The 22,249-nt window shown below is 38.2% G+C and overlaps 1 protein-coding gene across 1 annotated transcript in view; it reads left to right on the top strand.

Annotated features, from left to right (window-relative positions):
- LOC118734392 overlaps window positions 1-22,249 on the top strand; it is a 64,626-nt gene that overhangs the window by 41,520 nt on the left and 857 nt on the right. The window lies entirely within an intron of this gene.

Genomic DNA, 22,249 nt, shown 5'->3' with positions numbered 1-22,249 from the left:
TACATATAATTAAATGTCGCTTACTTTGGCCACATTAAAAGTCACATAAATCAGCGAGCCGTCGTATCGGTTGCACGTTACAAGTAAAAGTGCCCAGAAGCGAGGCACAAAGCGTTCAAGCAAGTTCTTTATTGTACCATCGCAGGTCGCAGAGTCATCGATAAGGGTGAGGTGTTTTTTTTTTTGTTTCGCTCAAAGTCAAATAAGATTTGGCAACACCAAAGACGCTCTGGTGGGGGTGCCTGGCGGTTGAGTGAGTTTTGGGGGAGGGTTGGTTGGCTGCAAAACTTTAAAGAAACCTAATTGATTGAAAAATTTATGCTCGGGGGTGTTGTTTTCGCTGTTTTTCCTTTGTTGCTTTTCTTTCATCCTCAAAGAAAGCATTCTTTTTAGCATTTTTTATTATATATATTTGCCTAATGCTGCTGGGCGTTTGACCTTTCTTGTTGCGCTTTTCAAGCTGGTCGGAAAGTACAAAAAGTTGTAAGGACAAAAGCGACGCGGTCGCCTTTCAATGGCTATTTTTTTTTTTGTAAATTTTTTTGTTTTACAAACTTAGGCTGTAATGCGACGACACTCGCCTATTCTGTGCATAATGGCCTATGATTTTACTTTTCATTTTATTTACTCTGTTTTTCGCCTTTTTGTTTTGGCTTCGCAATTCATTTAAGTTAGCTAATGGCAGCTCGTCCAATGTCTCGCGACTCCCTTTTAAGTGGAGAGACAGTTGCTCGAGGTTGCTCGAGGGGTGGCAATCACCAGTAAATCTGTTAAAAACACAAATTATGTTCTGCGGTTTTGTTTATTTGATTTACAAGTTGTAGTTAAATTATTTAAGCACATTTTAGCGTAAATCACTCCTTATTTAATTGAAAATGTAAGCGACAGACTTTCGAAAATTACTTTCTTTTGCTTGAACTTAAATTTGATTAATGTTTACACACTTCGTCGCCAACCAAGGAGATTTAAATGGAAGCATGGAAAAAAAGTTGGAAGAGGGAATCGAAGCACCACACATTCACAGGCGAAAATGCTTTGAGAGTCGGACCGTATATCTCGCTGCAAAAGCCGATGTCTTACGCGCAACTAGAGCACAGTTTTATAAGAACGTGGCATTCGCACCACTGTACTGCTACGTACGTACGTCGTGTATGTGTGTAAATCATATGCATGCGCACACATACAGAAGCGCCACGCCAAGCAGAAACTGCAATTATAATTGAATTACCACCGCTTTAGCTTTGCGTTGCATACTTTTGGGCACAATTTAAATTAGTGTTCCCCGTGTAATCGCTGGCAAGCGGTATGGGAACAGTTTCAACAGGGCAAGACACACACACACACACGCGCATGCAGCCAATCTGCCTGCGTGACGCCGTGTTGTTGTTGTTTAAGTAACTGCCTTCGACTGAGGAAGCGTCGCGCAAGTAGCAGCCGACGCTTAATTTGCGTCAACTGCGCTCCGGCACAGTGGCGCGCGTTTGTGTTTAATTAGACGCACGCAAACCAATTAATCAATTTCGACCCGCCACCATCCCCCTTCATTCATTGGCTTCTTCAACTACGCCAAGCGCAAATAAAATATTTTTCAAGATCCTTATTTGGAGTTTTTCGAAACGAACGAAGGCATTTGCTGTTAAAATGCGTAAAGTGTCAATGTCAAAGGCTATTCTTTACGCTTGAAATACACCAGACAAACAATAACAACAAGTCGAGAAGTGTATAAATAAAATCTTGTTAACACGCCATTCATCACTTTTCCGAAACAGCCACCGCCCTGCTCGGCCCTGCCCTGCCCTGCCCTGCCACTCGTTAGAAGCCGAAACGTGTTGGCATTTATGGTGGACTGATTTTGCCGCGACAAAAACACCAAAAAACACATCAACAAATGGCTGTGCAAAAAGCTTTATTTGCCGACTTTGAAAGCGGCTATGTTTTTCTTTCCGGCTGAAGCGAGTTCGGTTTGAGGCAACCCTAAATTGGACTGGAGACAAATTGATGTCATTAATTAAAAGTGCAAAATTACAAAAACTTAAGTGCGGCGTATCACCATTCTACCCTGGAGTGAGTAGGCAGCTGCTCCCATCCACCGCCGCCAAAGGAGTGAGTTAAATGAACAGTTATTTTGGGACAAAACAAACAAGCACTGAGGTACGGATATGGAACTTGTAGAAGTATCAATTACAAGACCACAAAAGCTATTCGCTAAATTCGCCTTTCAAGCTCACTTTCACTGTGTCGAAACGTCGATGGGTCTGTCAACGGGTTGGCGATTTTATCGGCATCAGGCGCTGGTGTCAATTCCAATTTACTTTTGAGTAATAATCGGCTATTTGCTATTTTTGGCTGGTAACTGATATTTCTCGATTTGCTTTTATTCAATTGCCTTTTTGTAATGCTCGCTAATGGTACACGCACAAGAATTAATAAGGATACAAAATATTTAACGTGTAGATATCTGTACCATGGGAAGGAAGATTTTTGGAAATGAAATTTGGACTTTTGCAGAGTTGCTACAATCGCGGATGGATAAGGGTGACAATTCCAAAGCTGCCCCCTGAAAGGGAAGATGCTGACATTCTAGCCGCAGACGAAAAGGGCATACTGTTCATATCACTAAGTACATAGTTTATTGAAATGAGGAAGTGTATAGCGAAATTTGTTCGGGCAAGAAATCTAATTTTGTCATTGTTCTTATTCGATCTTCTCAATAAAAGTATACCAGCCGAGTTGGCGGCGAAGAGCTGAAAAGTAAATCTCTCATCATGCCCGTCATTTGATATGGTGCAGGAACATGGAAGATGTCTTATAAAAATCAGACGGCTTTCGAGATAACTATTCTACGCAAAATCTATAGCCCTGTTAGCGTGAGCGATGCGTACCGAAGAAGATGGAATGGCGAATTGTACGAGCTTTTTAACGACATGGACATATGTAGTTAAGCGCATAAGAATATGAACTGACGGACGAAGTCCAGAGGTTCATAAAGGAATCTCTGGAGCCGTCAGCTTATCAACAGGTCCTGAGCGGCATTCGCAGGTAGTCAGTCTTGAGTTATGTAGATTCCAGATCTGTGAATGCCGTTCTAGGCACACCACCACCTGACATCGACGAGACCACAATAGCCCAACTTCGCTCTGGCTACTGCAGCAGGTTAAACTCGTACCTGAGCAGCGTAGACGCAGATGTGCTAAATGAGTGTCCGGCATTCGGAGAGACACCCCACGACTCGAAACATCTCTTTGTATGCCCGGAAAACCACACACAGCTAACGCCTTCGTACATGAAATAGCACCAATATATATGTATTTAACTTGAACTCTTGTCTTTTTTAAACGTTTCAGAACTTTATCAAAAGATACGGAAATGTCCGCCAAAAAAAAAACACACCAGCCTTTTGTCAATTACTTTGACGTATTATTTAAGAACGTACCTTCTGTAGATAGAGGTATTGTTTCAAAAGGAGAGACTGCTTCAGGTTGCTGCTGTCTCCGACAGAGTTGGAATGTGTTGTATTGTGCAACCATTTTCCGACCACCCTTGTAAAATTTGGCTTGGTAAAAACCCGGTTTCGGCGTTGGGCCAGCTTCTGTGTAATTTGTCATTCTCTGAATGTTCATTACAATGTACTACTCTTCTTATTATTATTTGGCGCCGTAACCGCCTAAGCGATTTTGGCCGAGTACAGCAAAGTACGCCAGTCGTTTCTCTTCTGTGCCAACTGACGCCAATCGGAAATGCCAAGTGAAGCCAAGTCCTTCTCCACCTGGAATTTCCATCGCAGTGGGGTTCTCCCTCTTCCTCTGCTACCAACAGCGGGTTCCGAGTTGTATACTTTCAGAGCTGGAGCGTCGGCGTCCATTCGAACGACTTGGCCAACCCAACGGAGCCGCTGTATTTTAATTCGCTGCATTATGTCCATGTCGTTGTAAAGCTCATACAGCTCGTCGTTCAATCGTCTGCGGTGCTGGTCATCGCCAACGCGTAAAGGCCCGTAAATCTTCTTTCTCTCGAATACTCCAAGAGCCGCCTCATCGGATGTTGTCATTGTCCATGCTTCTTCGCCATACACAAGCACGGGCATGATGAATGACTTATAGAGTGACTAAGTCGCATATGTGCGGAAATAAGATGCTGACGCTATTTACTGCCCAGAACAATTTTGAATTTATATTTTCAGCGTTTGAACTGCTACTTTTTTTCTTTCAAAAATACTTCTGTAATATTTTTTTTTCCTCAAAGTCCTGCTCTACCCGTTTTCGCTTAAGTGCAGAAAAATAAGAACTTATTGGCATATATGTAAGTATTCACATATGTTTGCACCAAACACGTCCATCGATTTGCTCTATTTGTACTTTTTTTCAAAAACAAAAATCTTATCCTACCTTCGAAGCAAGTTTTGGTGTTAGCACATCTTTGGCATGTCCTCAACTTCAAGTGAGTTTGAAAAAGTACTTCAAACAACAATCGAATAAAACTACTTAACACAAATATCGTTAGTTGATCAAAAATATTCACAGCTGTCGTAATCTGTCGGGCCCAACTTGTGAAGCGTCGTCAATCTACTCATTCATATCGGAAACCTCATGCCATTCACCACACACTCGTAAATATTTCACCTGCGGCGATAAATTTCCTCAAAAAATTAGCTCTTATTTGGCGTAACCCTTTTGCAAGAATTTCTCCATGGTGACGCCCACAGATACATATGTATCTATGTATGTACATATGCGATGAGCTAAACTGAAGTCAGCATACAATGAAAAGAACACCAGAAGCAAAGGAATAAAAAAAATATGAAATGAAATGCTGCCGAAATCGACGATCTCGTTTGAGCACTTTTGGGGCTTTTCGGCCCTCGTCTGGTGCGAGCGATTACACTTTATCATTTGCCACGCCATTTATGGCCACTTTAAGGACATTTTGATTGCCGAATCCTTCGAGTATGTAAAATATACGAGCTTACAACCACAAATTTCGGGATTTTTATGAGGGCGGTAGTTTAGCTGACTGGCTTGCTGGCTTGCTGGCAGCGGGTGCAGGCTAAACATTCAACCCAACGCGCTCGTTTGGTGGCCAAACCAAAATTATGCTATCATATATTTATGGTATGTAAATGGGCATAATTTTGCCATCAACTGTCAATGATGCTAATACATTTATGCAAGGGATATGTATGTAGGACTGGGGTGCACATATGTACATACAATACATATGTAAAATGGGTGGGGAAAAAGATGCGAAAGGTGATTGCTGAAATGAAATCGAAAGGGTACAATTTTTTGCCAGCATTTCGAAATTGAGCAACTTTTTGTGCAGTTTTCAGCCGATTTTCACTGAAAACCTTTTATTGCGATTGTCGAATGAATTTTCAACATTTTATAAATAGTTTGAAATTCCTTAATGAAAACCAATGAAAGCCGAAATTCATTAAAAAAAAAAAAAACTTTTTTGTTGCCCTAAAATAATGTAAATTTATTAGCGTCAGAGCTAAAAGGCTTCCCGCTGGGCTTTATGGTATTACAGCACTAGCTTACCACCGCCCACCAAGTCTAACAACACGTGCCACTCAGCCTAGTTGATGTGCGGCAATGTACGCAACCAGAAGCAAAGTGGCAACAACAAAGAGAAGACACATTCGAGAATCCAATAAAGCATCGGCCATAAACAATGTTGTCGCGTGCGGATCCTGCCGCCGTCAAAGGTTCCATCGCATTGTGGCGCATTATTAACTTGTCATATTGGGACATAAAACGGCGGCACGCATTCCATAACTTTTCGCCGGAGTTTCTGACAAAAATCCAGTCTACAACGGAATCCGCAACGCGAACGAAGAGAAATGAAAAAAAAAGCGGAAATCAGTTAAAAAGGATGAGAAATTCTGAAAAATTACTTTCGTACGTTTTGTGGCATGTTTGCTTATGCGCGCCCACCCTTTGGAATGCCGTCTTCCTCGCCCCTACCCTCGGCAAAGTATAAAACAAATTTGTTGTCATTAGATCTCCGATAAGCTCTCGACGGCGCTCGCGGAGAATGTCAGGCAAATTCGGTGGTTGGAGCGACAAGTTTTCTATGTCATCAACAAAATGTTTTATTGAAATCTAAAATATGTCAAAAAGTTAATAGTCAAATGGCTCTAGCGAGCAGGGCAATCTTGTAATAGCAAATCCACATTCGTTTATGCGAAGGCGCTTTGTTCGCATTGAGCTCATTCAATGGAAATTACTTTTTCTCACCCCCCGCTGAAAAATTTGTGGCTTTGTGATGTGGCAGTTGATGTCCATGCGCGTCACTTTAACGCTTTTGGGTGCATTTTAAGTATTTATTTAATCTAGAGATCAAATGCGAATGTTTTCAAAAGATTTATTCACCAGTTCAAAAACACATAACACATAACAAACAATCCGTAAAGGAAGCAGAACGGCATAAAAAGTGGTGAGAGGGAATGGAAAATTCTTTAATTTCTTGTATCGATAATACGAAACAATTACTTTTTTGGCAAATAAAAATCAAACAACTTATGGAATCGCCCCGCTGTACAGTGGTCGGAGAAGCCATGTTTTACGCGAAAAATTAGGAGGGCTGCTACGACTGCAATAAAACTGCGGGATCGTAGTATTGTAGTAATGCTAAATTCGAATATGCCATAAAATGTATAATTTTACAGTTGACAGCTGTAAAATCAACTGGCAATTTCTTTAAAATTAAGAAAATCTTTTTTAAAATATCTGTGATTACTTTTAGTTTGGCTTGCTGATCACGAATTTTATGTCAAATTAAATCTTTGAGAGTTGACAGCTGTCAAATAAACTGGTAAATAAGCAAATATTTTTTAAGATGCTACTGATACGGGTTTTAGACACGCTGGTCCCGAATTTACGTCAAATTAAAACCTTAAGAGTTTACAACTGTCGAAGGTGCTGCCAATTTCTATAGAAATATTTAATTAAAAAATTTTTGTTAAGAAAGTTACCAACTCATAACTGCTAGAATGTGCCACGATCGAATTCGTTGAATTAAACAGCTTGCTCTGCAGATATTATTGTAAAGTTTTGAGTCTTTTTTGGACATTTCTGAATATTATCTGAATTTTTACGGTTAATTTACAGTTTTAAAATATGCTTTTTTCGCATAAAACATGGCTTCTCCGACCCCTGTGCGCTGCTGCAATATTGTTGGACGAGATAGAAATTAACCGAAATAATCGAAGAAAATCACAGCACCTATTTGGGTGGCTTACAGCAGAAATCAATTGTTCGGTCAGAAATAACTTTCGCCGGAAAAGGTAAAATCATCATTATTTAAATAAACCAAACCAAAACCTTCAGCTCAGAACCACACCCAACAGCGCAGCATTTTAGCATTTTTCAGGTTAAAAAATTGGTTGGTCTAGCGGAGAATAAAAACAAGACAAAGACCCTCCTGTCAACACATAAAAACTCGTATTAGAATACACGTCACCCTCTCTCGACGAAACGTGGACGAAGTCGAACAGAGAACTACTTTACGCAAGATCTATAGGCGAAGAAGGTCGACCCAGCGGTTTCATTGTTGGTATTGTCATGTCCAATGTAGGACTGAGAGAAGGCTTCTCAAAACATAATTTTGTAATGCCTTTACATTTACCTAATCCAGGGTGAAATAGAGATCTTACCTATCATGAGAAGTGTTCATCTCTACGGTGATTCTTGAAAGCACTTTGCTAAACCATTTTTAATATATATATATATATATATCGTACAAAGTACAAAACTGCGTATCGTCATTCTGCAAAACCGCGTAACTGACATTTGCTGCCAAAAATTGGATTTGCTCACACAAGCAACTTGGTTCAATCCTTATCCATTCGTTTTTTTTGTTTTTTATTTTTATTTTTGATGTTGTTTGGAAACCGAGCTTGAACCCAGGACCTGCGGAATGGTAGCGCGCACTGCTAACCACTACTTCATAGCGGACGCTCCCTGAGATACATATATGTACATGCATAGCTTGTAATAAAAGTATTAGAAAAATATAATGTGTAACATATCATTACAATTAGGCTTCTAAATACTTCATGCGGATGATCTTAAAGTATGTTCACATATAATATTATCTCAATCAAAGCTCAAATCCCAGATTACTAGCCTTCAAATTTGTTGAGCTTGTTATTCTCACATCTCAAGGAAAAGTTATGTTTCTTGTTTGTGCCACCGTGATCACTTTTTTCTGCTAATTAAGCGCTTTAAATATATTTTGACTTAATAGTTTACTAAAAAATACCTTTACAAACCTCTTTTCCTTGCTAGCGTCCATTTTTGTTTACTTTTACATTTGGCATATCTCCTCTTCTTCGCAAAAATAATCGATAAAACTAGGTTGGACACCGAAAAGTTATCGGTTAAATGTGAGATTATTTTATAATTACAGATTAACAAGGGACGAATTTTGTATAGCTAATCTCTTTTTCTAATTACAGATTAGGGAGTTAAGCTCGAAAATGAGGATAATCTACTTATATGTAAACCTAGCATTAGGATCTTAAAAAAATCACTTGAACATCTGACTCCCTTTTGCTTGCAATACGATTTGAACAATCTCGTTTGCTGGACTCAAAGAAATAAATTATCACTTAACATCAATAAATGCTTTCATATGACAATTTTAAAAACTTCAAGTGCTTTTCATTCAGTCAGTTAAAATTTTAGTTGACCTGGGTGTTGTGGTATTTGACTCTGGACTCACTTTCATTGATCATGTTAGTTTTGTTCTTCCGAAGGCCTACAGTAATTTAGCATTCCTGCACAGGTATGCAAACGATTTTACGACGGTATGATTTTCAGAAAACCATTGATTTTTAACTATTGGTTCTACATCTTTCCGGGACATACAATTTCGTTTAGTTAAAACTATATATGTACATATACCTACATATCGCACATTTGCTGCTAGGGTGTCATAATCCAAAAAATCAATAACCCGAAAAACGGTTTTGAAGTTTTGAATTTACAAATGTATACTCACATAGTAAAAACGATTTCATATTTCTAGTCAGCTACTGGTAACCGGTACCGCTATGTAATTTTTACACAACAACTTCGTTTCTTTGTAAACGAGCGGCAAAAAAGAATGCTCAATTAGAGTAAAATTTCCTTTAAGTAAGCTATTTAAGCAACCCTGTTGTTATCTGGCAAGAAACATGTGACTAGTTTAACGGGATTCATATACAAAACCCAAAGGAAATGACTTACTTTTAGGCTAAACTAGATCAGGGCCGACAGTATTTTTGCCCAGAACAGCTTTCACGTAGGCGGCCTTCGACCGCAATTAAGAAAAAATAATAACCCTCATCAGTCCAACTCCAGCTACGCAATCCACAATATTGTTGCGTCCAACTTGTTTCTGCGTTGGATGGATTTATTGAATCTAGGTAGAACTAGTATAGCCTTGGAATAGCTAGTTTGTCCTAAGATCGGGTTTGGCCAGTAACATATACTTATCTATAAGGAAACCAAAATTTCCCTAAGCATTTTCCCATCAATAAGTAATTCACAATAGAGCAGTTTTTTTACTTAACAACATCACGCTTCAGGTCGCGTACTTATTAATCGACCTGGCTGAACTCGGATAAATAGCCGAGTTTGTGTTGTTGCTTTGCATGGATTTCGTTACTTTACCGAGTGTTCTTTGTAGCTCGGTTGCAAAATAATGCACTTAGGGCCGTTTTCTGATGTAACCTTTAACTTTAAAGCTTACTTTATATTTTAAAGGTTGGATTAAAAGTAAAGCTATGTCTAAAGTTAAGCATTTCTATTATCGGTTTATGACGTATGTATCTTTCTTGGTTGTAAACCAATTTAAAACGGGTAATAAAATGCTCTACTTTAGGCACAATCACAAATTTTAATGTAACCTTTAAATATAAAGTGAACTTTAAAGTTACAGGATACTTGAGAAAACGGCCCTTAATATAGAAGAACAGGTAGGTGGATTTAGATTTCAGCAAATGTGCGATATGTACATGCGGTATTCCCTGCTTAATTGACACCCTGTTAAATGATTTCCACGTTTCGCCGTATAATTGCTTAAAAATATGTACTATCAGAAAGAGATATGTATACCTTCAATTTTTCCCGCTTGATTTGTTCTGCGGTTAACTGAAACAAAAATTGTCCAATTTTTTAAGTAAAACTCAGCGGGAAATACTGTATTTCTTCTTTAATAGAAAAAAATATTTCAAAATAAGAAAAATTGCATTAAAAATACTTAGTTATTTTAAAATCCCTTAAATTTTATACGTATCTATTTTTTCGTTATACTCTCACAAGACTCTTTTGAAATCCTAGGTATTTATTTAAACATTTTTTAGTTCCCCCCCACTGCAAACAGGGATATGCATACATATTTTACAACTGCTTCCGCAGTAGCGCAAGCAAAAGAAAACGTAGAAAATCGACCAAAATTTACAACTGAAATAACCGCAGACCACAGCAAACAGCAAACGAATAACGAAAAACAATTTCACATTCATATTTCAAATGTTATGATACCCCAGGGATGTAGTGAGTAGTGGTCACCGCCTAACCCATGGCATTTTTCGCCCCTGCCCCCACCCCCCACTATTCGCCTTGCCCCCACCCCCCACTATTCGCCTTGCTCATGCCCCGCACACTGCTGGCCCTAACAAAAGTGCAGCCAACGAATATCGATGAGAAAATGCTCGATTTTTGAGTGACCAAGGCGGTCGAGGCGCCGGAAATGGCTGAATAACTTTCGAGAGTGGCGAGTCGACCGGAGCAGCGCCAACTATCGCATCGCACACAATGGCCAGGCGGTACTTAATATGCACATCGCATCCACAAAGCAGCGTATCGTGACAACCAGCAGAAAGGAAATGTCCAAACATAAAAAAAATATGTAATCGAAATCTGCCTGCTCCATTGCTTCTGAATTTGCTGTTGGCAGCACTTTTGGCGCATTTTCGCTCGCCTTCACGTACGTGTATGCCAACATTTTAAATGTATTCTAAATAAATTTCATTTTGTATTTTTTATGGCAAACCAAAAAAATAAAAAATAAAAGAAAATAAAAATTACAGAATCGTTCATGGCTGATCACTTTTATTAATCATAGGGTTCTCGGGATTAAAATAAAATAACTTTACGAGATGACCGAATATTTATTGTAGCCGTTGAGTGCGAGTACTTGCAAAGCATAAAAGCCGCTTACATTCTCATATAAGCTGGCGTACATACATATGTACATATATACGTAGCTACCCTGTAGGGAAAGCTACTAGTTGTGAACTAGAATGCTACCAGTTTGCGTTGCAGTTTGCAGTCCAACTAGTTCACGTTCTATACATTTTCAATGTTAGCGCCTGGTCCTACGAGATGTCAATTGTCAGGCGATGCATCAGCATCTACTAGTAAAAATACTGGTAGCATCATACCAGTTGATGAGACAGTCTGCCAATTCATCTCCCGTGAAAAGCATAAGTATGCCATTTTGCTCGCGGCGCTCCAACAGTCACAATGACCGACGGAGCAAAGCACTGGCGTGGTATTCCAGAGGTAATAGGTTCGAGTCCTGGCGCAGGGATTTTAATTTTTTTTATTTTAATTTTATATATATATAAAATTTAAAAATTACAATAAAAACCTTAATAAATTAAAAAATAATTTTAAAAAATTTTCCCTGCGCCTGATTTGAAACTCTTTTTATGGCGAAAGTATTTCTCTCTACATGTTTGTTTTTTCTGCAATTAAATTAGATTTTGAGATTTGTTACTTATATTTAAATTGAAATAATTTATATTGACTTACATTGGTTTAATTTGAAAAATCTTAACCACCTCCAAGCGGACTCGAACCTGCCATCTTAGAACCAGAACCGGTAGCCTTCATGCGACGCCGCAGTCGACATTTGTATGAAAAGCAATTAATTGCGTTTTATTTTTGACTTTGGCAATTCAGAGGCGGATGTCGCTGAACGCTTCAGTTCTTCGAAATAAACTGGTTAACGAACTGGTATTTTTACTGACTGGTTTGGCTATTCACTGCAGGGTATGTATGAACAAAAAATATACACATACATATGTTTGTGCTTTGGCAAACGGTTTTCCATGTGTACGTGGTCGACCTTTTGAAGTGCCCACTGCAACCCAGACCCATTCTGAACTCCTTAATTCTACTATACTCGCGGTCAGACAGACCTCAAAGTTATGGTTTCATTTGCCATTTTTTCGACGTTGTTGTTGTTGTTGTTGCTGTTGCTGTTGTAGCAGTTGAAATTCCACATTTTTGTACGCGACTTTCAATTCAATTCTTTTACAATAAAATATACAATTTTTAACCTCTGCACATATTGTGCTGACCCTTCAACACAATGATATGCTCTTTTTTCTCTCGTTTCCCCTTTTCATCGCCAGCCTCCCACTTGTGTACCAGTTCACAAGTGAGTGGCCTGCTTTCAGATACAAAATTTCATTTTTATCGGTTCAGTGCCGTAATAAGAACAATTTATTGAATATTTTTTCCATTTTAGAATGCGCTATAAATTTCCCTGGGCACTCGTGGCTTGTTATTCCACACATAGTCTTTGCAACTCCCCCCACCAATTGCTTGGCCATTCGGACAATAAGCATCTACCCAACTCCAAGCCATCCGTAATTTGCTTATTATAAGCTTTGTAATAGTTCCTTCCCCCCGCTCCGCTTTTGCCTTTGCATTGCTCATCACTTTTTTACAAATCTGTCCAACGCCCACCGCACGCCCCCCTGTCATTTCTTTGTCATAATTTATGTCGCCTCGGGTTCTGCCACAGCACTTCCTGCTGCTTCTTGGCAATTGCCGCCACCTTGGGGTGTTCGGTTGGTGTCAGTGGTTCATTTGCCGTGCGAATTTATTAAAAAAAAAAAAAAGAACTCTCCTTCCTTTCATCGACATTTCGGTTATTATTTTCGGGGTTGGAGTTGCTCTGCATTAGTTATTTCCCGAGGGATATCACCGTGTTTTTGGCTTGGCAAAGAAGCAACAGTGGCAACCGAGGCAATTGTCTCATAATTTTTGCACTTTTGATATTTTAATGTGAATAATGAGATTTGTCTGCGTGAACCTTTGTAGTGAAAAGTACTGAGTGGATGGAGAAAGCATTCTACCCAACCAGCTGCCAAGTGTGTGGCATTGTTTTAAGGAATGATTCTGACGTTCCATGTACATGTGTATGTTCATATGCGCATACACAAATATCTATAAAATCATATCGTCGTTTAAAGTACAAAACCGCGTATCAACAAAATGCCAAACCGCCTTTGTGAGGCTGAATAAACTACACAGCGGTAAAAGAAAGCATAAAGTAGAAATAGCTGTATATTTTCTGGTAGGTCTTTTCGAGTAAAACAAGAATCGAAAAATGTATGAAATTTGCCAAACACCCCCAAAATTTTGATTTACCGTTGAATAACCGGTTCTTCGTACTTTTGCACGCGTATAAGCCTGTAACTTAGTTCATTATGAACCGAGTTTCGGTTTATTGCAAGGTTTAAAAAGAAGAAATCTGGGCCTATCGAACGATATATATGTGAATAAAGATACCTTAAGAGATCTGTGTGTATTTACCCAACAAACTCTTTTTTCTACTATTTCGCCTTTTTTCCAATTTTGGTGAGGTTTTTACGCAGTTACGGTTTTATAAGAAGACCATACTAGTCCTAAATTGATTGAAAAACCAAATTTAATAACGAAAAAAACTGGTGTTTATTTTCAAAAATCAGATGAAAGTTTACTGAGTTATTAAACTTTTTATGAAAACATAATTTTTGCAAAAATATTATAAAAATATTTTCTTGGCTATTTTTGCTTAATTCAGCATCATCAGTTTCTCGTTGTAGAATATTCTGAAATAATTTGTATAACCAAGCGCACCTGTGCACAAGGGTATTATAACTTTGTTCACATAACGGCTGTTTGTAACAGCCAAAACGAATCGATGTAGCGGTGTTCTCTTAGTCTTGCGAAGCCCTTGCACGGTGCATGGATTGCACGAAATATGTATGTAAATCCGGTTTTTCTATGGGACAGCTTTGCAAACCGTGCACCGTGCAAGGGCTTTGCAAGACTGTGAGAATACCCCTATAGTTTCATATATCCTTTGTAGCTTTAAATACAGTTGTGGTAGGACAACATTTTTAGCTTTAACCAATGGGACATTTAAAACGTTTTCCAGCCTATTTAATGCGGATCTCGGGATGCCATACTTTGCGATCATAGAAAACGTCAAATTAAAAAAAAAAATTAACTGTCTAGCAAAAATTTTTGAGTTGTATTGAAAAAAATGTCTCTTCATAAAAAGTTTAATAGCTCAGTAAACTTTAATCCGATTTTTAAAAAAAACACTATTTTTTCGTTATTAAATTTGGTTTTACAATCAATTTAGGACTAGTATGGTCTTCTTATAAAATAGTGCCAAAAAACCTCAACAAAATTTAAAAAAGACGAAAAAAAGTATTAAAAAAAGTCTGTTTGCTGGGTAAATACGCACAGATACGTCGTTCGAATGGCCCAAGTTTCTTCTTTTTAAAGCTGGCAATAAACCGGAACTCGGTTGATAATGAACTAAGTTACAGGCTTATAAGTGCGCAGAAGTGCGAAAATCCGGGGTTTTAAGGGTAAATCAAGATTTTGGGGGTGTTTGACAAATTTCATATTTTGATTCTTGTTTTACTCGAAAAGACCTACCAGAAAATATACATAACTTGCCAGGTATTTTTTAGTGTCGCACAGTGTTTTTTCTAGCGAGTAAAACCACTTATATTTCAAAATGGTTCACTTTTTAACCGACTTCCAAACAAGGAGGAGGTTATCAGTTCGTCGGAATATTTTTTTTTTTATGTATGTTACCGCATAACCGCGTCAACCGATTTCGATCATTCTTTTTGCATCGGAAAGGTAGTGTCTCAGAGGTGGTCCCATACTAATTTGGTTTAGAACCGATCATTGAATCATGAAATATATAGATATATATATATATTTTTTTTTAAGTCGGTTTGTTTTTTGCTAAAAATTACTTGTTTATAAAGCAATCGCATTTCTCGCTAGTATATTTCAGGACGAATGGATAAAGAGCTTGTTGGAGCAAATCTGAAAAATTAAATAAAAAATGAAATTACGTATTGTGTACTTGTAAAATATTGTATACAAAATTAAACCAACAACGGATTTGCTTCTGATTAAAAATTAATTGGTTGTAATGGTCGGTAATTTGACTTTTTTTAGAGAATGTTTAAGAAAGTAACACCTTACAGGATTCGCAGAGTTTTGCTTATTTTTACATGTATTTAATCTGAAACCACTTCTGTTTTAGCCACGTCCGTTATGAGCTCACACCAATGTTCCAAGCACACCTAATTTTTTTTTGTCAACCAAAATGGGTATAAAAACTATACAACGACAAATTTGTTTATAAGTGACTTCCGTATCAAAGTAGACATTTCCAGAGCTGCTACTGAGCTCCTATTATCTAATGCTCTGCTCTAACTTCGCGAACGGAATGCCTGAAGGTGCTGCGGAAATTACTTATAGAAATGATAATCGCTTTGCAAAACAGTGTTCAAGTGGAGTTCACAATCACTAGATTAGTTTGAATTTAGGGGGGGGGAATAATTCACCTGAATCGCAGGCGGCAGCTACGCAATGGGAGGCAATTTAACAAATATCGTAATGGGGTCACATACATATGTACATATAGACGCACAAATGTCGATTAACCTGTGCAATCATGCTTATCTCCACCTACAAATGTTAGGATAGCAACAAAAATAATATTCCAACGAGAGTAGCTGCAAAATTTAGTCGACCTGTGGAAGTTCAATAAACGAGCGAATAAGTTGAAAGTATGGGCGAGCAAGCATACATTGTATGTATGTATGTATGTATGTATGTATGTATGTATGTATGTGCATATGTAAGGACACATGTGTTTACGTACGCGAAATGAGTAGTTAAGTTACTTACCGATGAGCGCACGAAGAAACGCCAGTCGCAAGAGGAGGAGGCAATCGGCAAGGATTAGCAAATAAACTCGCACTCACACGCACGCACTTGATGTTCCACAAGCTGCAGCATCAGCTCCGGCAACGCCGTACAGTGGACTGTGAGTGGCAGGAAGGCCGAAAGATTCGAGATGACTCGAAATGTACAACTAAGTAGGGTTCGAAGGACGCAGGATGTCGGTGTTGTACGAATGGTATGTATTTTTAAAAATTCGAATGTGAATTTCACGGAGTTAATAACGGTAGTTGGATGATCACTAGTTGTTGGGCTTACTACTATTTTCAACGCCAAGTTCAATATTTCACAAGGGTTGCTACATAACATTTTTTCGTCACGTTTTCCATTCCTTTCAGAGTTGCGAACATTTATTTGATTTCATGGACTTTTCAATGAGTTTCTTGCGGCGAGGTAGGTACACCGTAAAAATAATTGGTAACAAACCACTTTATATGTACATATACTCCAAATTATTAAGAGAGCAAATTTTAGCTGCATCCGCCTGCCAGTCTACAGACTGTACGCTTCACAATTGTGGATTCCTATACAAGTAGTCGTTAAAAGTAGTAATTTTGATCCGATTTTATTGGAATTTGATATCTGGTACTTTTTTCTCGAAAGTATTTGGATTGATGAACTTCCGCGCCCGCTACCTTAGAAGGCGTATTATCAGATTTTATCCGGTTTTAAGAAAAATTGGTTTTCGTATAGATGGTGGGCGTGGCAGAAGGTTGATTTTGACCATCTTTCAGATTTAAATTTTTCTGGTAAAAACCAAGATAGAAATCGAATTTTATTAAAATCGAATAACATTTACGATATCTGGCCTAGTGTAGTGTAGAAAATAAATAACCGCAAAATCGGAGCACAATTACAAATTTATGCCATATTTTATATGGGGCTCTTCCACTGTGCGCCGGGAAAGCAAGCCTATATTGGTGATAAGTATGCACGGGAATACGCGCTGCTATGCAGGAAACCATATGTCTTTTATTGCGAACGCATAGACAGCAGACCGAAGCCTTTGCGGGAGTTAAGGCGTACGTACTCAACCAACCACCCACCCACCTCCCTCCCCCACCCAACATACACACACATGTGCGCCACCAGCTAAAATGTGTATTTTTATTGCCAAACATTTTGCACACTTTGCGCTGGAAAAAAAAAACACAGGAGTAAAAAAACAAAAACAACAAAGATTCATCCAACAGCCATAGCCAACAATGCTCAGCAGGCGTATCGAAGTGTTTGGCCACATAACGGTATTCGATACACTTAATGATTTCCTCCGCCATAGCTGGTTTTTTTTTGTTCAATACGAACAACGCCAACCGAAGCACTCGAAAGGGATATAACAGCAACAACAACACAACAAGGACTAGGCAAGCACTCACTTTGTTGATAAATATAACCGCAATTGACTTTTAGTCCGCCAATTCATTTCAAGTTGCCGAATAACAAAGCGTTTTTCTTTGCGATGCCAACCACTCGGACGGAACTTTAGCAGCCAGCACACCCAGCACGGTTAGGCCTTTGTATGGCTATGTATGTATGTATGTATGTATGTACATATTTGTGATATATCTGACATACAGAACACGTTTGTTGATATCGCCTCCAGCGTTGTGGGAATTTTTGTGAAGTCCTAAAATCAACAAGGCTTTTTTATTAAAACTTTGGGCTTACACTTGTCGGCCGATTAAGGTTCGCCGAAGTTCAACGGCAGGGGTGAATTCAATGCAGTCACTGGCCGAAAGTTTAGGAAAGATTAAAAGAATTCCTGTCACTTTCGTCCATCAAAGCTGCCGATTAGAGTCAATTTCACATTACTGCTGTTATTTAATAAAAAAAAAAAAAAACGGAGCGTAATCCACAAACGAATGTCCAAAAAACTGACACGCTTAATATGGCATCGAGGAAACGTTTGGTGAGCATTGGTTTTGCAGATAATGTCATGTTGTCCGTCATTTGTTCGATGACCTTGTGAAGGATTATGTGCTGCATACATACATACATAGAAGTACGCATGGCTCCAACGCAGCACGGTGATGATCAATCACTCGTCAGTGGAAGACGAAATTGGACAAAAAACTTAAATGCCACACAGAAACTATTCAACCATTTGGACAGCAATGAAAACAAGTCAAGTTAAAAATTAGAAAAATACACGAGCATGGAATTGAACAAATTGAAGCGGAGGTTAATGCGAGTACAATGTTTCGTAGGCAAAACCGCACTTTATAATAGCGTTTTCTTTTCTCTCGTTAAAGTCGTAGTAAAACTGTTAATCAAAATTAAACTTTATTGAAAGTTCTGCGACCACAAGTCTGTGTAGAACATTACTTGTATAATAACTCCAAACACATATACGAATTCGTACGAATACTTTAATTGTAATCCTAATTTTCATGATCGCAATCATAAACATCTTTACTTTTTTCAGAAACAATAAATTTTCCAAGTAGATTTAAAAATCTCACTAAATTTCCTATAAAGTTAGAAAATTTTCAAATTTTTTTTTCTTTTTCATATTACGCAAAAGTTACACCCTCAAGTTTTGTCTTTTAATTTGCCTACTTAAATTGAACGGAGCGAAGAACGAATACAAAGGCTCTCTTGCCTAGGCTGTTAATAAAAATAAGAAAAATTATATAATTTTTCTGAAAACTTCCTCGTGTAACCATCAAGTTAAAACCTTCTTTTCCACAAATTTTTGGGAAATATATGCAAAACTTAAGGCCCGGCGATTAAGATTTACAACCTATATCAAAATAATAAAATGCGGACCTCTTTATTTTCGACATTCTTCAGTTTCTACATACATATGTATGTAGTGATAGAACGATACGAGTACCGAGTACAGAAGATCGATACTTTTCATGAGTACTGAGTAGTATCGAGGACTCGATCCTATCTACGTTTTAAAAACTTGTTTAGGTAAAATTTTTATTTTTTTTCAATAACATTGAAAAATGTTTAAAAATTACCCCATAGGCATAACGTTTATATACTTCAAAACTGTCATAACTCAAAAAACCGAAGAATTAATATATACTTTTTTCTGGAGAGCTACTGGTAATCGCTTGGAAATTTATATACAACATAGAAGAAGAGGTACCAGTCATGTGGACATTTGGCTCGGTTAAAACATCTTAAATAATTGGAAAGCGAATCTCTTGCCATACTTTCGATAACACTGGCCCACACAAAAAAGTGGTGTCTGCTTTTAACCAGACCCACATATTGACATGTATTGAGGTCCATTTGACTCGTACACCTCCTAAATTTGGAGTTAATTGCGAAAATTGTGAAAATAAAATGACAAAAACGAGTCAAACGGACCTCAGATTTGGATTGAGTGGGTCGAAATATGTGGCGGCAAGTGGGTCTGGTTAAAAGCACACAACAATTTTTTTTGTGCCGGTGTAAGGAATGGGTTAGGAGGGTGGTCTTCGGCTCGATAACTTGGCAATTCTCCATAATAACGGAGCCTTCGTTTTCCAATGAATTCTACCTTGGTTTTAAATTCGAAATCCAGCGCGCTTTCGAAGAAAATTTTTGTGAAAGGGAGCTTAACTTTTCTTTAGACAATGGCTTTAGTTGCTTTTAAAAGCTTCAAATAAGCCTTTTGCCAAAAGCATTTATTTTAACGTTTTAACCTTATTGCAAGTTCTTTTCAAAAACTCCGTTAGAAATGCTTGTTAGATCAGACTTCAACTATTAAAAGCCAATGTCTATTCAATTTACAAAAAAAAAGAGGTCATATGTATATGTAAACAAAGCAGTTTGATTTTTGTTAACTTTTCGCGTTTGCCCTAAAAATACTTGGAAGTACGAGTATTATCGATACTTTTTTGCAAATATGAGTACTGGCATCGATTCTTTTTTAGAGTATTATAAATGAGTACAGATATCGATACTTTTCTAAAAAGTTCTATCACTATATGTATGTATGTACAAGAAATTTTTAAGCAAAAAACTCAACCAACTTCAATTCTCAAAGAAAAATTTAAAAGATCATGGTTAATTTCCTCAATGATCGGATTTAAACCAAATTAGTATGGGACCACCTGTGAGGCAATACAAATCGGTTAACATGGTCCAGAGTTATGCGGTAACACACTTTAATTGATAACCTTCCCCTGTTTGTGAAGTCGGTTAAAAAGTAATAAAGTTATGAAATCTCTGTTTCCTACATACATATATTTCTCACTCACCGAAAGCCAAAGGAATGTCCGTATCTTCCCTATACGGAGCCAAATTGAGAATGTACCTAGTTTTCCATTTCAAAAGATGCATAGTTAACTGCTACATCGCTGACAACTCACAGGTTTCGAGATATCTGTAATCGAATGAGACAGACCTACATAAGCTACAGTTCGGTTCTACTTTGAATTGATGATCATACTTTACTTTTCTGCTAGCACTTGCTTCTGTAGACCTCTCCTTACTTAATCGATTTTAAAACAAATTATGGCCCTGAAATTCGTCTAATGAGTTGTAGTCCTTTCCCACACATAAATCTGGATCGTTCCGGTTATGTAGACCCAACACTGTCATGGAAACGAAGTTTGTCCGATATGTCAGAAATGTTCAGTGAATGCAGTATTCCGAGTTGCTTCTGGAAATTAGTTGTGGTGAAGCTTTTGATTTATTTAGCTTACTCGACTAAATTTATTTCCTTTTAAACCATTAAAGCTTGGAATATTGCCACCGATTTCAAATCGATCGGTATTCGTTACGGCAAAATACAAATTGTGGTGTTTTTAAACGACTTTCCGTTATCCCTGGTCAAAGTTGGTTTGGAGACAAACCAGTTTCGGCGTTGTGCCAACTTTAATGTAATTTTTCGTTCGAGAACGGGATGATGGAAATTCGTTCCAAAATACATCATACACTCACCCTGTTGGAAACAACAACAACTAGAAAGGAAAAAAATACAAATTAGTTATTCTTGGAAAGTTTCATGTGCCAAATTGAAGCATTTAATTTACGTAGAAGGACACATCCCTATGCCAAAAGAGTATTTAATTGTCTGTCAAAGCGTCATTACTAAAAACAAAACACTAATGCACAATGTCTCATTAAGCGACAAAGAAATGAACGTCGCTCAGCAAAAGCAGCATTCAAGCGAAACTGTTGAACCGGCGACCGGATATTGAGCGCAAACTTCCTGCCAAATAAAGACCCCAACTCGAGTTAACTCAAGAAAAATACAAATAAAAGTAAAACCCCCCAAAAAAACAATAAATCCCTTATTCTTTAAGGACAAACATCAAACACGTTTACATAAACACTCTTAGAGGAGCTAATGCCACGAATTGCAAAAAGTGTCGAAGAAATAAATGAATGAATATATCGAAAAGCAATTAAGCAGATGAAAGCGGCTTAAGTGCAAACAGCGCCATGTGACATGAAATGCTTATCAGTTGGCAAACACCTTTACGGCTGGCTCCATTCCCCCAAGCACACATATCCTCCTTCGACTACATACATACGCCTCGTCCATGACGCGCCCACACAATTCATCGATAATGATGTGTCTGTGTCGATTAGGCGGCGCTGAATGTCCTTTCAATGAAGTGTCGACCACCTCGTATCGTCGCAACGTCGCATGTCTGATGGCATTTACATTCTCGAGGAGCTGGCCGGAAGCTGCGTAGTAGTGCGAGTAGTGCGTGGCCCTAGTCTACTCCAACTAAAGTTGTCATTTCACGCACAAATATGCAATGAGCGCGCACAGTAAATGAGCCGTGAGTGGCGTGAGTGTGCCGCATGTGCGTGTGTGTCGCTTGCCTAAATATAACTTCGAAATGTTATTTCCACAGACGTTGTGTCCTTTGGTCAGTTTGAGCACTTTGCCTGAGAACGTCGACATCTTTGGTGTGAATTATTGGCCTATTTCAAATGGGCATTAATTAGGTGTAGCTCATTGCTTGCGACATGGGTGGAATATCCACTACTTTTGCGTGCAACGCCGCCGCACAGCAGCACAGTCAACACACATGTATGTATGTATGTACGTAATGTGCGTCGATGTTCAACTAAAAGCATTTGCTGACAAACAAAAAAAAACTTCTTAGTGAACGACTTGCGCATTTTAATGGGAACTTTTATTTCACTTGCAAAATACTAACCTTATTTAGTCTTTAATTGTGCAATGTGTGAACGGTCACATGGTGGACTTAATGATGTGTTTTGTTTACTTTGTTGTGCTAATA

The sequence above is a fragment of the Rhagoletis pomonella genome, unplaced genomic scaffold (assembly GCF_013731165.1).
Source record: "Rhagoletis pomonella isolate Grant_MI unplaced genomic scaffold, Rhpom_1.0 Rhpom_scaffold_00002, whole genome shotgun sequence".
NCBI lineage: Eukaryota > Metazoa > Arthropoda > Insecta > Diptera > Tephritidae > Rhagoletis > Rhagoletis pomonella.
The sequence above is the reverse complement of the archived record's forward strand: the minus strand, read 5'-3'. Positions and strand labels throughout refer to the sequence as shown.